Raw genomic sequence first — 6,000 nt, 5'->3', positions numbered from 1 at the left:
ATCAGTGATCGATTTTCCGGCGAAGAGAATAATGGAAGTTAAGGAAACTATCTTACTTAAGAAGAGAGAAAGATTTGATGAAAGTGAAGATCTTTAAACCGCCCACGATATTTACGTCTTGGAGAGTAATCATGACATTATGCTAACAGTTATAATTAAAACGGCTATTTAAAAAAGAAAACTACCTTTTTGGGCTGCCCAATATAACCGCCTAAATGGCTTTTCTTTCCTTCCTTGTGTTTCTCCGAAGGATTTTTTCTATAATTGACGAAGCGAGATTCTTTCTGTGATTTTTGCTAAAATATCTTGGTATCTTAGAAGGTATTTCATTTGATTTATTGATTACTTTTAACAATTGTCTCATGGATTTGGTGATACCCCGATTCAACAATTGGGGGAAACTGTTATGGCTGAATTTTTTCACAAAATGACATTGACGCGACGATATGATGACGCGATGACATCTGACATGATGACGTAGTGACTATGACATGAAGACGCAACAGTGAACACAAGACTGGAGCTAAGCACTAAGCAGTAACGGTTTTGCTAAATAAGGAAGGAGCATAATGAGGCGTAAAATCAGCCGTTGAGAAGCGGGGATTGTGACGTTGGAGCATAAATGAGAAAGATCTCCCATGATTGAAGGACCGAAATTAATATAATAATTAGAGAATTTACTATGTATTCGTTGAAAAAAGCCAAAAGAGAAAAAGAGTCATATAAAAGAGGGAGAGAGAGCACTAGTGATTGGACACGCAACATTGTTAGAAGTAAGCTGAAGAGAAAGATATTTATGTAACGATTGTCACTTGCTAAGAGAGGCAGTCAACCATAGTAGATTGGTGGATCTCCATCCACCCGCGGTTTTTACCCATCTTCATTGGGGTTTTCCGCGTCACCATTATTGTGTGTCCATCCCCTTTGATCCCTATTGCATTTGTTCATTGCATTGTCTTAAATATAATCTGGTTAAATCGTCTCAAACTTTAATTTCGTCGTAAGTGACAAATTTTAGAAAAGAGAGTTAACCTCGACTTGCTCCCCGACACCCGAGGAAACTCCTTACTCAAATCCATTCGTAACAAGTAATGTGCGGCCAAACAGTTCAACCTTAGGGTCAAAGCCCCGCTCCTCCATGTTGGAGACTGGGTGGTAAGAAAAGTCGAGGCCACGGGACTAACACATTTGAAAGGCAAGCTTGAGCCAAAATGGGATGGACCTTACAAAGTCACAAAAGAAGTCAAACCCGAGACATACCGACTCGAGTCCCCGGCAGGCACCCCCCTGGCCCGACCTTGTAATGCAGACAACCTAAAGAAGTACTATGTTTGACACTATGTTTATTGTTCTTAAGCCTTACATCATAAGCATACCACACATGAGCCTCTAGTCTAGTCTATTAACCACAACTCGGGGTCATTAATCATATACCCTATCAAAGTTGGCGGAAACTTTTGTAAGCTAGGCCACACTTGAGCCTATAGTTTGTCATGTGAGCCACAACTCGGGGCAGTAAGTTGTGACCCATAGAGTTGCTGGCATGATTACCATAAGTTAAATGAAAAGTAGCATTGTCACAAAGCATAAATTCAATTATAGGAGTTAGTAGTTGTATCTGACAGAATAAAAAGAAGACAAACTTTAAAGCAAAACCAAGGAAACGAACACACACGCGGGAAATCACAAGAAAGTTTCTTTAATTAATAAGTGATAAAAAGTACAACCTAGAGAAACCCGAGAACATGCTCTCGGGAATCAAATAGCAAAATAAGATCCAAAAACAAGCTCTTGGAATCCCGAACAAACATACAGAAGGCTTTAGACATTAGCAGCCTTCTTAGGAGAACTGTCAACATTGACATCGTCGTTAGATGAGACCTCCACTGAACCATAGCCTACTGCATCTCCTCCTTCACCAAGAGTCTCCCCTATTGAAGCCATAGGATCAGGCTGGGCAGCCTCCGTCGGGGCCACAGGAACGGACTCGATAGTCGCACCCCGCACAACAGAGGCACCCAAGGTGGGGTACGCTTCCCCCTTCCCTTTTGCCTTGGCCTCCTGCTCCAAGGTAATGCGACGATCAAACTCAGCCTCAACCGCACCCCAATCTAGCAAGGTGTTGATCTTGGTCAGGATTGCCTAGAGACGCTGCTTAGTCTCTCGAGACCCAAGGCGGTAAGAAGCAGAAGCCATCTTAACCAAGTATTTTAGCCCCTCAAGAGTAGTCTTCCACTCTTCTAGCCACTCTCCTTGTGCCTGTCAGAGTTGAGCCTCAATCTTTTTAGCTTATGGTGTGAAGACTTGTATGTCTTCACCGCCTCACTCAGTTTGGTCTGCAGCTCCCCGGTAGTCTTCTGGGACGCATTACGCTCAATCAGAGCCTTGTCCAGAGACTCCTGAATCCTCTTGTTACAGTCTTTCAGGGCATTATGCTTATTCACAACATCACTCGCCTTTAAGAAGGTCTCCTTTTGGAAATCTAGCTCAATGTTCAGCCTTTTTACCTCTTCCTCGCTAGAGGACACCTTAGCTTTCAGACCGGTGACTTCTGTCTTCAATGCAGCTATCTCTTCCTCGAACTGGACCTCGTGGCATATAATCAATGTCATCCGAATAGAAGTTTGCAAAGCCAAATGTTAGCAGTTTATTCACCAAAAATAATATGGCCAGGGTCAGGAATAACACGTACCTCCAGCCATGACTCGTACAGAGTGATGACCTCTTCTAAGCCTAACACCTAAAGGGCCTCGTCGTTAGTGCTCGTGTAAATCTCACGAATAGCATGACGGACCCTTGTCAATATCTGGGTCTGAGTGGTGTTGGTAAAAGGGACGTCGGAACCAATCTTATCGGCCTTTTTACTCTTCACCAGAGGTTCCTCTATGTCTACTATCTCCAAGGGAGACTCAACGTCCCCCGATTTCCATTTAGACCCGACAGATACACCCGATAAAGCTTTTCAAATACTTTTGCCTTGGCCTGCTTCTGACCCGCCTTAGCCTTCTCGGTATCCTCTTTTAACCTGTGGGACCGAACAGAAGGCCTTCGGGGTTTCTTGGGATCTGTATCCTGTTGAAACCATAATAATGCTAAGTCAGGGATCCTAGTAAGAAGAAAATAAAATAGGTTAGAAATAATATTTACTTGAAGAGGAGGCGGGGTCGATATCGTCTCCTCTTCTAGCTCACCCAGCAGCTTCAAGGCCAACTCGGCGTTGTCAATGAATCTCTCAGCCATTTCAGGATCTAGTTTGTGTCGGGCAACGACTGAAACAAATGAAATTTCAAACACTTAGCATAAAAAAGTAAATTTTCACACTAATTGAAGGCGAGATTACCCTTATCACAACGGCAGCTCAAACCGACAGCTGCCAGGAACATCTCGTTCGTATCTCGCGACGGGTCGGGAGCCAATATTGGGGGACATATGAGAGGGCCCCTGATAATGTTCTAGGTGTCGTGGAAAAATAAATCCCCGCTACTGCCTATTGCCGAGACATCTCAGGAACGATTTGATTCAAACCAAAACGAGGACTCTCTTCCACTGGAAGGATCGGGATCCCCCAATCATCACTGGTGTAAATATAGAAGAAGTTCCTCCTAAACCCCTTTTGGTTCAAAGGAGCATCACGCACAACCTTATAACTAGCCCTACACTGAAACTGGAACCATCCTGGGTCGTGAAGATCAGCATGACCCAACATTAAGTGAACATATTGCGCCACAAGCGCAAGCTAGGTGTAACCCCGAGGGACTCAAAGATTTCCACAAACCTGTTAATAGTGAGCCACCTGTTATGAAGGAGGTTAGTAAGGGTCAATTAATAGGCGTTGAGAAGATATCGGGTGAAGAGATGTAAGGGAAATCAGAGACACATTTGCACGCTCTACTGATAAACTGATACGCACCCCACAGCAGGCGTCAGGACCGACTCGATGTGTTTCGTCTGAACAACAAAGTACGTGTCTTGGATCCATAACTTAGTCCTTACATATTTGAGGCTTCTCTCCATGTATCTCATAAACATGGGGTCGAGGTAATAAGTGTGAGGGCCTCCCTTGGGATTCAATGGAGCATACTCGCAGCCTGAAGTGCTAGGACCCTCCTCCTCGTCGGTTCTCTCGGACACCATCACTGCACCATCAGAAATAAGCATATCTAAGTAACTCCTAACGCAAGTCCTATGTGCAATCGACACATCCCAAGGACCCACGATCACACCCTTGTCCTCTTCTGATAAAGAATCCAAAGGGCTGGGTAAAGGAACTGCCTAGGACACCACCAAGGGATCAGGTCAGGATATCCGGGTACTAACTAAGAAGCGTCATCTTTCCCTCGAGTCTCCTCCGAAATTTTACAAGGCGAAGAGGCGGGAGTACTCAACTCCAACTCGGGGTCCATACTAGGGAGTTCAATCTACGAGAGAAAGTAGTAAGGAAATAAAACACAAAGAAAAATGTACCTTCTCTGGAATAAAAAACACGGGACGAGGCACAAAGATGCAAGAACGAATTCGGGGCAAGAACCTGAGAGGACAATTTCAGAGAGAATTCTAGACAGAGAAAGGAAGAAGAGAAAGATTGAGCAATTTCACAAATGACAACAATGAATTGAAAAATGACTCTTTCCCCCTATATATAGAGATGTCTTTATCCCGCGCCATAACAACCTCTGCACCACCCTTAGTGGACCCATGGAAGACAGGCTTTCAATTCACAAGGCCCAAAAATAGAAATCATAAGATTTCCAAGCCCAAGGGCCCCAAAAGAGGTCAACGATCTAACTTGGTCAACACCTCCCAGCCAACGGTCAACATGTGTAAGGTTGACCGACGTTTTACCCAAATACTTGGCCAACATATGGCTAAGTACATTCATGTCCAACTCGGGGTCCCCCTAGAAGGGCTCATTAGCCCCCGAGTTGTCACATATCCTCTTTGGCCTAGCTAGGGGACTCAAATATCTTAGCTATCAATCAGCTTGGCACCATCATGACCAACTTGTGTGAAAGCATGTGATTGTTAATTGTTGATACAAATATGTAAGAGAGTTTGGTTATTTTATTAATCAAGATATATTATTACCTACAAATAGTGAAGGTTGTTATTGAATTTAATCATTGTAGTGATACATTTTTTATTATTTATTGTCTATAGTAGGTCGAGGTTGGTTATTGTGATAAAGTGGTTTATTTGAAATGTTATAAGTTATAAGGTGGTGAAAGTTAAAAACCTTGAAAAACTGATCCTCACTCCATATCAAATTTCACATTATCCTCCTTAGACAAATAAAATTAAAGAAAATCAAAGAATAGAGAAACATATTGAATTTTATTTTAATTAAGCAATGAAGAGTGATTTCGTTGAATAAAAGTCACAACACTGACAATCATCCCTAAAAGGACCTAAAATCTCAATATCAGTCTTAAGCACATGCGCACTATGCCATCGCTTCTAGTTGTGTAATTCCAAATGTCTTGCATCGTTCTATATGCTAAAATAATTAGTACTAGCTTTTAATGCACGTGATGCATGCGACAACATTCCTCCCAAATTAAACCACTACTCCCCCAATTATCATATCCATATTTTTAAATTTCACGCAATATTCTTTCACTCTCTATTCAATTGAACATCATCTTCATCAATTTCCCCCAATTCAAACCACGCACTCGATTTTTTCTCTCTCTATTTGTAACATCCCGTAATTTTCACCTTTTATTTTTGGTGTTTGTTTATATTAAAATGATATTTTTCGTAAATATAAACAATTTATTATTGAAATTATTTTGGAATGTGTTGTGAAAATGTGTATATATTTTTATATGTTAGTGATATATTGATTTTTAAAGGTTAGTTATTTATTTTAAAAGTTATATTAGTTTCGTTATTTATTTAGGTGTTTAGGATGTGCTGTTGTCGCGTAGCGTTTTTGTATCATTGACGGACCAACTTGGGTGATAAAATATTGCATCAAATGTGGCGTGTCATGCTGGCCGA

Source organism: Beta vulgaris, chromosome 2, assembly GCF_026745355.1.
Source record: "Beta vulgaris subsp. vulgaris cultivar EL10 chromosome 2, EL10.2, whole genome shotgun sequence".
Lineage (NCBI taxonomy): Eukaryota > Viridiplantae > Streptophyta > Magnoliopsida > Caryophyllales > Amaranthaceae > Beta > Beta vulgaris.
This window is presented reverse-complemented; position numbering follows the sequence as displayed.